Source organism: Brachypodium distachyon, chromosome 1, assembly GCF_000005505.3.
Source record: "Brachypodium distachyon strain Bd21 chromosome 1, Brachypodium_distachyon_v3.0, whole genome shotgun sequence".
NCBI classification, from domain to species: domain Eukaryota; kingdom Viridiplantae; phylum Streptophyta; class Magnoliopsida; order Poales; family Poaceae; genus Brachypodium; species Brachypodium distachyon.
The window spans coordinates 70,598,396-70,610,676 of record NC_016131.3 but is presented as its reverse complement, the minus strand read 5'-3'; positions in this window follow the sequence as shown (position 1 = coordinate 70,610,676).

The following is a 12,281-nucleotide window of genomic DNA, read 5'->3' as shown; positions in this document are numbered from 1 at the left end:
TCAAAATGATGTTTTATGAGTTATATTTTCATCATTATATTTGGTATCTTGTAATATATATATTTTGCTAATATGCCTGATTCATTTTATTTTATTTTATTTTGGAAAAGCCACGTGTAGAACATAACTTATAATTTAGCATCAGCCTCATATCATGGAATTCCGATGGGAACCCACGCGCAGAGCATCGTTTATAATTTTAGCATTTTTACGGCTCAAACTATGTGAATAAAATATTTAAATGCACTATATGATTGTTGGTGCAAACGACACATGCTATGTTCCTAATCGCCATTCATTGTTTTTTTCTTATCATACGTGCACCCATATGAAAGGTACATTCAATTTATTTTGGACGAGATGCAAATATACTAATATAGCTTGCATGCAGATTTGAAGCCGAAGATAATTTAACTATCCTTGACTATAAGAAAGTGACTTATTATTTTGGTGAAATAAAACTCATATCATGGAATTCTTATTGAGAACCCATGCGCAGAGTGTCAAGTTATAATTTTTGGATTTTCATGGCTCATATCATGGAATTCGCAAAGAACCCATGTGCAGAGCATATATTAAGACTTTTGTTATTAACATATCAATTTTAGGTGTTTCCCCGAACATTGTCCTTATCCTGAACCACGAAGGCCAAAACGAAGGTGTACAAGTATGTGATCCTTGTCCTGAACCGCGAAGGCCAAAACGAAGGTCTGCAAAATATATGATCTTTGTTTTGAACCGCGGAAGTCAAAACGAAGGTGTGCAAAATATGATTCTTGTTCTGAACCGCGAAGGCCAAAACAAAGGTGTGCAAATATATGATACTTGTTTTGAACCTCGAAGGCCAAAACGAAGATATGCAAAATATATGATCCTTGATCCGAACCAAAAGGTCGAACCTAAGGGCATGGTATCGTGAAGAGACAATGGAAATATATATTCCTTGATTCGAACCAAAAGGCCAAAACGAAGGGCATGACATGGGGAAGATGAGGATGCTCCCTGACTTGAACCAAAAGGCCGAGCCTAAGGGGAGAGGGATGGCATGATTTTCTACCTTCTCATCTCCTTGAAGCACCGAGTTCCTCCTTGATTTCCCTCTTCTACTCTCTCACGGATGTTCTTTGCTTATGTGAAATTAGGGAGAGAACCGTATGTGTATATGTGTTGAGGATCTATGTGTACGAGAAACAGGGAAAGGTTTGTGCATATCAGAGTCTCGGAGTCTGCCGATTTGCTTCTGCCTGATGGTCTCCTATTTATAGAGCTGGGCAGGGCGTTGCTTCTCCGGCGATTTTGCGCCAACTCTCGCGACGTGCAGAGAACGTGGGCGCGTGGCCGGTTACAGCAGAGCGCGCTCCAAGTTTCTTCTGTGGACTTGGTCTGCATAGAGTTTCTTTTTACCTCGCAACAGCCTTGGTCATGGGCCTTCTAATTAGTCTGTAAACACGGCCTTGTATTAGCTTAATGCTTTTAATTAGTCTCTAACCACACGCATGGGCCAGCCTTTTGTACTATACGATCTGACTTGAAGTGGCATCGAGCCAATTTAAAGTGGCTTGTACATGCTCAGCTTTGTACGTGTGCACAACCATGGTGATTATTTAAATATTTTGTTCCATTATTGCAAGCATGAATTTATACTTGCACAGATGTGTGCGTTTATATCCGTCGTATGGAAATATTTGTATATATAATTTTTGCTTATTATTGTTTAATAACAATAATTTTATTTCTGTATGCTAAATTTCTATGAAAGGTTTCGCGGTGAACTGATATTTGTGGATGGATAAACATATATTTCAGACGATACCCATTATAATTATTTTAATTATTATTATTGCCACAAAGCGATTTTGCAGCTAAAAGTAGTTTATTATGATTTCCAATGTAGTTTCGATACTCATATTTATTTTGGTCAAAATCGATGTCAACAGCAGCCTCTTCTTCATTGGGTTTGGCCACTCCGGATCAACCCAGTGCACAAACCCACGGTCCTGAATCTACACATCAAAAATAATAATCAATCGCTAAACTAAACACTCAAACTGCAATCAGAGGCTTACAATGTTGGAGCACCCTTCCTCGTGAATAGCCACTCGCCTTGAGCCGCGAAGCCCATGATGGCAACGGATCTCTTCGTCCTCTTCAGGGCAATCCGAATCACACATCCAATCAAGACACTACAAACCCATCGGAGGAGAGAAATCAAAACAAAGAACCCCCAATTCGGCTAACCCTAACCCTAGCAGTGGAGGATACTTACCACGTCTGAATATTCACGGGGAGCGAGTTGTCGCTTGAGGATGTGTCACTCCAGGACACCATCTTCTTCGCACGCGGCGGCGTCGGCGGCGGCATCGGCAGGGGGCGTCGGCGGCGTCGCAGGTCGTGCGCTCTGCGCCTCTCCCTCGCGAGTGACTGGTCTGGCTCCGGCTCGAGGACGGTCCGGTCTAGCCAAATCCATATGGGTCGGGGTTGGGTGCGGTCGAACCAGGTCAGGGTCGGGCCCGGCCACGATGGACGTCTAGGCCAGCATGGAGCTACCGTGGACCTGACATGCGGGCCCAGCTGTCAGTTTTTCCGTCAAAATGGGATCAACCGGCGGATCAGTGCGCGGGAGTACTCGCTGCCCCGAAAGTGATGGTAATTTGCAAAAAGATTAAAACGGGAAATCTATTTTGGGCACGTGCCCTTATCGTACGGCGCACTGTAAGATTCGGAAATCGCGCTGGCCAGCTCTCTAATCTCTTCTCGATCCCACCTCTCTATCTCATCTCTCCAGGATGCTGTTCCTCTCCCCCTGATCTCTTTCTCCCTCAGTTCCTCATCTCCTCCGATGCCCATCACCCCCAGTTCCATGGCTCCCTGGTGGCTTGCCAAGATCCTATCTGAATCACCGCTTCGCCGTCATCGGGTGGGGCGGTGGGCCGGGCAACGTGGGCGGCGAAGTTTTCGCTGCTTCCATTGGACTCGGCTTCATCCTCCGTGTCCCCCTTCCCCGCCGCGCATTTCTCAAGCTGCTCGTGGTGGCGGCGCGGCCCTCGCGGCCGAAGGACGCCGGGTCGCTGCAGCCGTCGTCCGCGGCCATGGCGTGTCCCACAGCATGCTCGATGCTGATTTTGGAGGAGGCAACGCGTCGTGGTCTTGTAGGTGTTGCAGCGAGGCCACAAGGGTTTGGCCGCCGGCGTCGTTGATGAGGATGCGGCCGCCATGGGCGGGACGAATGGAGGCGCCCGCTATGGCCTCCCCAATCTCGTGCGCGTTGGCCACTTTCCCCTCCAGCCTCCTCCCGTGTTGCTGCATGGAGGCGCCCGTGCCAGCGGCTTTTTTTTCTAGTGTTGGCCGCCAGTCAGGTGCATGGGGGCGGCTGTTGGTGGTTTGTGGCTCCCTTGTCTCGTGATGCCCCACCCGCGGGCGGCATGCCCACCACCGATTCTATGGCAATGATAGTAGTATGTGTGGTGAGAACAAGGGGCGATCCTGGGTGTTGTACGTGTGCCAGCCACTCGTCGCGATCATGGTGGACCTGGAGAGGGGCACATCGCGGTGGACGGAGAAGGGCATGGGGCATGGTGGCAGCAGTGCGGGCATGGCAGCAGCGGCGGCGAAGCTAGTTCGCCACGGCAGCATGGGGTGCGGGAGCAGGCTCGGATACATGGATGGTGCTGCCGCAATGGAGCAGCAGGTCCTGATCGGAGAGGAGACGACCGTCCATCGCTACACTGGAAGAGGATTAGATCGTCGGCATGGAGAAGACGGGACAACACGATATCGTCTGTTTTGTTGATAGTCGCCATGTTGGTCGGTCCAAATTACCATTTTGTTTAAACACTCGTTTGTTTCAACCGTGGTTTTGACGTTGTTAACCTGGTTATTATGCACAGTTAACCTGATAAGGAGGCTCGGTTAATCCCGTAAGAAGTCATAATTGACCTGGTAAGTAGGCGCAGCTAAACCTGGTAAGTAGGCACACTTAACCTAGTAAGGCAACTTGACAAATATGAACACTTAACCTGAGAAGTAGCCACAACTAACCCGGTAAGTAGAAACTTGACAAATATGAACACTTAATCTGGTAAACAAGAACAATTAACCCGGTAATTATACACATTTAACTTATTAAGTAGGTTATAACGTGTAAAGCAGGCACATGTTACCCGGTAAGCAGGAACAATTCACTCGATAAGTAGACACATTTAATTTAACTTGGTAAGTAGGAAAATTAACCTGGTAGTTAGACACACTTAACTTGGTAAGTAGGAAAATTAACCTGATAAGTAGAGTATGCATAGTTAACCTAATAACTAGGCATAATTAAGCTAACAAGTAGGATAATCTAACAAATAGACAATTAACTACTCCCTCCGTCACGTATTAAGTGGTTCAAATTCTCCCAAATATGGATATATTTATATCTAAAAAGCGTCTAGATACATGTGATAAAAAGTCGCTTAATATGTGAGGGAGGGAGTAGAAAAGTAGGTGTAGATGAACCGGTAAATATGTGTGTGTGTCGGTAAGTAGATGTGGATAAGCAGACAAGTATACATAATTAAATTAAATATTGCAAGAAATAGGATAGATACAATAGATAACAAAATCGATAAATATCAGAAGATGGGGGCGTTGCTGCTGTGAATGTCGTGCTAGAACAGTACGTTGTGGTACATGGGTGTCAGCGGTAGGAAATTTTTTGGCGTTTTATTTTCCTTTTTGATTTTATTTCTCAATTATGGGCCGGGCCAAGCTTGACTATTAGCGCTAGCCCAAGGCATCCTTTTCGTCCGCGCATGCTGGCCTGCTGGGAGCTCGCGATGCGGCTTCGATCGCCCGGCCCCGCAGCCCCGCACGTTGCGCGCCTGCTCGCTCCACGCCCGCACGTCCGTAACGGGCGGCGCGTGCTGTCTTAACGGGGCGCCGCATGTTAAGATCTGTGCGCACGGTCGCCCCGTAGTTCAGTCCAAATTAAAAAAAGGTGTTTTTTCTAGACAATAGCCCAATTCTCATGATTTTAAGTAATTTTCTCATTTAGGAAACGGAGAGAGTCTATATCTATACTATTCTTTAATTTGGAGTTTGCATTTGTTCGTCGTCCCTCGTACGTCGTCTGAATCCACACGCCCCAGAATCGCCCCCGCACGAAAAGAAAACCAACAGCCCCACGCGCCTCGCACGGGAAAGAAACCGATCGGCTAATCACTTCCGCACGCCCCGCACGAAGGGAGAAAAACCAAACGGGTACACACGGATCGTCCAGTACGCGGTGGTGGTGCGGGCCACAAGGGCGCGGGGGCGGCTCCAAGACCAAGACTCGAGTGCCTCCACGACAACGGAGGAGGAGGGGAGCCGCCGCGGACTGCATCGTCTCCTACACCGAGGGCCTCTATCTCTGCAGTCTTGGTTCGTGGCCGGTGGCGCCGGCTGGGACTGGAGAATACCCGGGTGCAGTTGCTTCAGTGCAATGGGCCGCAGGAGATTCTATCTTCCGTTTTTGGGATCGATGAGCCAATTCGTTTGATGAGCATTGCACTTTTCTGGGTGTGGTGGAATACAAGGAACAAAATAAATGCAGGAGATGGAGTTTATCGGCTGGAGGATACGGCTCAGAGAATTACAGTCGATGGAATTCAGGATTTTTTTTGCCAAGGAGGAGGAGAGTGTCTTGGGTGATGAGCACTTGATCAAGCGGCTGGAGGATCTCCTGAAGATTAACACGGACGCCAGCTTTGACGCTGCAATGAAATCTGCTCGCTATGCTTAGTAATGGAATTGCTTTCCATCTCAAAGAAAAAAGCTGTCAGAAAGCGGTACTTTCAGTTATTCACCTGGAGCCAGGAATACTTTTGCCACTAATTTATCAAAAGAGAACTACATAAGTACTACCTTGCCTTGTCATGAAGCGACCGTCCCCTTCGATCTCTGTCCTTTTAGTACTAGTCTCTGGATCGACTCACTAGCACACACAGTTCAAGATGTAATATCGAGAAACAAAGGTCAATTAATTTTATTACATCGTCATCATCCAGAACGTTATAGTACTTACAACTTGCATAACCTCTCGGGTTAGCATTTAAAAATAACATAATTTATTCAACAGCGGAAAAGCGAGAAAAACATTGAACCAAATCAACGCCACAGAGAGTGCATGTTGGAATGCAGGCTCATGACCCAACAACATAACTTTACTCGTCTTCGGAATTCCCTGCAACAGTTTAAAGGTTGCAGCCACTAGGGTCAATACATTGAATGTATTGGCAAGTTCACCGGAGTTTATAACAGATCCTATTAAATATATGCAATATTGGCTATGTGGAGTTCAGACTTTTTGGCGTGGAAGCAATTAACATAACATTTTTATCCTACTACAATTAAATCTTACAGTAATATAAATCTAATGGACATCGGGTAGACACACCGATGCTCCTATTAAAACTAAGGGCATTGAGTAGACACATCAATGCTCCTAACCGAAATTTAAACCATTCATTTTATTTAGAAGTTTGAATGAGCAAAACCTTACTTAGTTTCCGTATCCAAGTGCTCATAAATCGTCCATAACCGGGGACACGGCTAAGTACTTAGTTTTGACACTCTCGAGAGGTTGTACACATTCCCCACAAGAAACCGACGGGTTAATCCCTTGCTGTTCTCAGGGTAGAGTAGCAACGGCGTCGATTACGAGATTTTCCGAAGTAATTCCCTAGACCACGAGAGAATCACGCTCCACCTACATGGCTACATCATTACAATTCTTCGGGTCTAAGTTCATACAACATACTCTATTCTCGCCAGAGCCCATATAGCATGTGGTTGTACTGAAAGCAATTTAAATAGGAACCCAATTCAGCCTCTGGTTACCCCGGGTGGCATTCCACATTTGTGACGTAGGCGCTCCCCGAATCCACGGGAGAGACGACCATGGACGCTCCCGAATCCACGGAGAGAGCGGGCCCCATAGAAATGGACCTGACATCGCGTGCAACCATAATACTCAAAGCCGCCCACTCAGGATGGTTCTTTAGGGGTTGATTTTAACCATACTTCCAAAATAACAATTTTATTCTAACCAATATTGCTAGAGTGAAAGTGTTCCCCTCCCACGTATAATTACATAGCACGGCTAAGCGTAAACTAATACAATGGCTATTGGTGAGGATTTGATAGCGGGGAAAATCTACTCTACTAGGACAGCATAGCTAGCATAAATATAATAATATAATCCTAATGCAGTTCTACAAGCAACTCTAATGCATATAGGAATAAAATAAGTGCGATGATAGGTGATTCATGATCAAGATGAACTTGCCTTGTCTAAAGTTGTTGTTGTTCTCACACTCGTCGCAAAGACAGGGTTCGCACTCCGTAAAATCTAACCACGAAACATATAACCGAAATGAACAATCATCCAATACATACAAGCAATCGTTTGAAAAATGCTATGATGCGATGCACATGATGCGACCAAATTCTTGTTCCTGTCACAATTAGTTCGTTTAGTGATTTTTAATCTGCGCGATGCAATGACAAGACCAGGTTCATGAGGTGCAACTTGGATACATAAAGAAAAATAAGCTGGTTTAATCCATTTTAAGCTAGATTACTCGTTCGTTGGTGATGCACTCATTTTTATAACGGACCAATTTTTCTACTGGTTCTACTGGTTAGAGTGTATCACTAAGAAATTTTATGAGTGGATAAATCGTCCAAAATAATTATAAAGCAATTTTTAGGTGATTACGTTCAAAGTGAAGCATTCTGTTATTTGGTCCTGTTTCAGTTGTCCAAAACTGAAAACAAACTGTGCCAAAAGTTTCTACATGTCATGAGGATTCCAAAAAGGTGCAGATCATCAAATTTGGTCAAACGGTTCAAAAGTTATAAGCGTTTGAAGTTCCAGGGGTTTTTCTGCAATTTTACCATTTAATTCAATCCGGGAATAAAAATTACATTTTGTATTTCTATTACAATGCCACGTGTCACGTCGTGATTGGCCGGTACCGGTTCATTTTAAAGACTCTAAACTCGGCCGTTGGCTGAGATTCAATAGCCGTGGATCCTCGGGTTCACCTCCGGTGAGGCCTAGGGTTCCGGCGGCAGGGTCCGGCGGCGGCGCGGTGCGGACGGAGCTCCGATGGTCGCCGGTCGTCGGGAGGAGGGGGGCGAGGGCGGCGCGGCGTGACGAAGTCGGTGACGCGCTCGGATTTGCGAGACGATGCCTGTGTCGACGCCTAGGACGACGAGCGGCTGCGGCGTGCGGTTCGAGGCTCCGGCGAGGACGGCAGCGGCGTTCCGGCTGTTACAGGGCACCAAAAGCGAAACCGCGTGCATCAAAACGGGCGCGAGGACGTGGAGGTTAAGAAATTGAAAGGCTCGGGCAACATGGCTCACCGGCGTGACGACCATGTCTCCAAAACCGGTGGCGGCGGTGTGCACTCCGGCGAGAAATTACACGGCGTGGGCGCAGGGTTGAGCGAGGGGGTGTGGGGGAAATGAGAGAGGGCGAGGTCCTCTTTATAGTGACGCGAGAGGTGTGGTTAATGGGGTGCTCTAAATCTCGGATTGAAGACGAGCAATGAAGTCAGTCTTAGCTAGATTCCCGGCCGAGGTTGAAGAAGACTGACAGGTGGGCCCCACCTGTCAGCGACTGCGGGCGAAGTGGGCGGCGGCGCTGGGCTGGGCGCATTGCGGGGCCGGTTCGCGGGCCGCGCGGGGCAAGGTCGACGTGCGTGCGCGGGGCAAGGTCGACGTGCGTGCGCGGGGCAAGGTCGACGTGCGTGCGCGGGCGCTGGCTGGGCCGGTTCGGTCGGGTCGACTTGGTTTCTTCTTTTTTTTTGATCTTTTCTTTTCTCTTTTTCTTTTTCTGTTTTTCCCTCCTAACTTTTCATTTAGAACTCCAAATGACTCCAAATAAATTCCAGAAAATTTGTAAAATTCTATCCCTCAATGCTAAAGCATCTAGGGCTGGATTCCTTCCAAAAGCAAATGTTTAAAAATAGTTTTGCCTAAAATAGTTGCCCCTAGGGCAATATTATTTAGAAATAAATAGTTTTTCAACTTCAAAACAATTTCCAAAAATTATGGGATAGCTTATCTTGATGCAATAAACCCCTTTAATATTAACTAAACCCCATGGGTTGAGAAATTCCAAAAAGATAACAAAGAAGGTAAAAAGGCAAAAGCTTGATGAAAAGGATTTTGAATTTTGAATTCTTGGTTTAAATTGCTCAAAGTGTATAAATGGCATGAATGCTTATGAGTGCAAATGCGTGATGCAAAGTTTGAAGAAGTTGGGATGTTACATGTCACTAGAACCTTCTTTACTAAAATAGGCAAAGGTCACCTTCTCCGGTAAAATTTTTAGGTTAGTTTGTTCATGTTGTTCAGTTAACTTGCATTATGTAACGCCGATTTGTTTTGTATGAATGCCAGGCCATTTTTAGTGAACGAATTGGAGCCACAATATCTGCTTCATGACCGCAATAAAGTATATGAGGTATTGTCACGGAAGAATTCATTCAATACCTTCTGTGTTACTCAGTAGAACCGTCTTTATATTCTGATCAAAATGAAATACACTCCAGGTAATTTATCCTTTTATTTGTACAATATCCTTGTATGGAGCAGCGATCTTTTTCTGGATGCTATCAATTTAGTGCTTCATTATATTGGTCATGATAAGAAGCTCTGCACTGGAGGGGGTGTACAATTGAGCCACCAGGTTTAGAGGTTGGAAAAATAATACCACTGGGATTTATGTGACTGCATTGCATAGGTAACTCTCATTTTCTTATTCCATAAAAATAGGATTTTAATCTGGTTGTCACATGTACAGCCTTAATTACTCATCTTTTCAGCCTTCCACTACAGGAGACTGAGGTTTCTTTTTGTGTATATATGAAAGATGGAAAAAATTGCATAGGTAACTCTCATTTTTTGTGTATCTGACTATTGATGTCTATATTTTTGTCAGCGATTCTCTTCGGATTTTTTCGTATCTCCGTCGCAAAACACGGACACTTAGCTAGTTTTTACTATTTTTTATTTTGCGGTTGTGCCGTGGGAGCCTGGCAGGCTCGTACGTCAAGCTCGATGCCAACCGATGCCACCGCGCTAAATCGCCCGCGTGCCTCTTCAGTCTTCCCCGCCCCGAAGAAAGAAAAAAAAGACCTTCTCGAACACGATCCAATCCCTTCGTCTTCACCGACCCGCTGCCGCCACCCCTGCCCTCCTCCTCCAACGAGCCACCGGCACTCTGCGGCTCTGCCCCTCTCCCTCCTCCACACCTCGCCGTCGCCCCTCTGTCACGGGCATTGACCCGCGCCGCCGTGGATCTCGGATCTGGTGGCCGCCGCGCCTGACATTGACCCGCGCCTTGGAGTAGGGAAGCCGCGCCGCGCCTCGGAGGAGGGAGGACACGACGCGCGGGACGCGGGAGTGCTGCCGCCATACCGCCAGAGGGCTGCCGCCATCTCGCCCGCCCCCCTCCCGATTCCGCGCTCGCCAGCAAAATCGCCCCACTGCCCCCTCCGTCCCTCCGCCTTCGTCGTGAGGACGCGCCGCCGCCGCCTGCCTCTTCCTCCCTGCTTCCTCCTGATCCGCTACACTGCCCCCCCCCCCCCCCCCCCCCCGCTTTCCTCGCGAGGACGCGCCGCCGCCTCCCTCCCTCCCTTCGCCTTCCTCGCGATGACGCGCCGCCGCCGCCTGCATCTTATTCTCCCTGCCTCCTCCTGATCGGCGGCGCCGCCTCCCTCCAACCCACTTCCCCGCGGTTGTGCTGGCCGCGCGGGCGGAGGCAGCGACGCGGCGCTCTCCAAGCGGCCGCGGTGGCTATCCGACGCCAGAGGAGGAGCGGACATTGACGAGGTGGCACAGCAGGCCATCGGCCGCTCCGAGGGCGTGCCGCGCTCCTTAGCCGCGTCCCACGATGGGGCCAACTCCGGCAGGTGTAGAGTCTGGCCCTGCTCGCCCCTCTTTGGCTTCCAAGCAAAAATGTGGTTTATTTTTAGGTTATGAGTATGGATATTTTTCAACTAGAGTTGTTGAACCAGTATAAATTTCTGACAACTTCTCTCGCTGGTCGCTGCCATCTACAAAATCTTGATACAGGTATAGACATTGGAGCTACAAGAGAAGAAGTAAAAGAAGAGAAAGGTGTATGCATACTTCCTTGATTTTTGTCATGAACGAACACCTATACTTTGCTCTGCCTTATAATTACAGTTTGTAGGCTTTGGAGTTCCTGTTTTTCATCTAGGCGTGGATGAGCTTCAGTGCTTCACAGCTCAGAGCTTACATATGAAAATAAATTTATATTATCTAATTAGTTGTCTTCTCTGGAAAGTTCAGTGGTTTCATGTTTTATCATGATTGGTCTACTGTACTGTTTGAGAGCTACGGAAGTGTTTTCTTGCAAGTTCAACAGGTAACCACGTTGTTGATCTATTAGTAATTCAGTTAGGCATGCTACTTCAAAAGAATATGTTATGTTCTTCATAAAGAAAATACTACTTAAGTTTTCGTAGATGCAGTTCCTTGCATTCAACAGAAAAACATAATCTTAGAAAAGTTGGGGGCATGTATGTCTTATTTTAGAAAAATTGGGGCCTCACTTTGTGTGCTTTTTTTGTTGTTGCTACATTTGTCTTACTGGAAATGTCAAGTGTGCTCAAGAGTGTTTATGGGCAGGCAAGGCAGGCATTTGTTCAGCAGAATAATGAGTTATCCGAAATGAGGCAGAGACTGCAAGCACATGCTGATTTTCCACACCCTCACTTCACACATCGAGGATTTATATGTCTTTTTCTCTTCTTTTTTATCTTCACAGAATGGATGCAGAAACACCGAGGATTTCATAAAGAAAATGGAAAGGTGGAAACCACTAATCTGGTGTATCTTGTATGACGCTGTGGGTTGGCCAGAGTCATAGCTTAAGGTAAATCTTTTGACACTTCGTCTTCCGTTTTCAATTTGGCAAAATCTAAATGGAACACGTGTTCTCGGATGTCTTAAACGGCGGGTCGGTTCGATCCCTTACGACGGCTGAGATTGGCTTGGGCGTCCACGCCTCAGCTTTTGTGCAACTTTTTTCCGAGCCTTATCACCTTCTCCACCCTTCTGTCCTCTCCCTCTCCCCGCCGTTCCAACCTCCGGTTCCACAATCCATCCAGAACCTTGCGGGTCCGTCCAAGGCATCAACTTCCAAATTCATCTCGAAGTAATTGACACTAAGTTCTCTGCTGCTATCTGTGCTACATAATTAGCTTGTTGTTTGTGAGCCT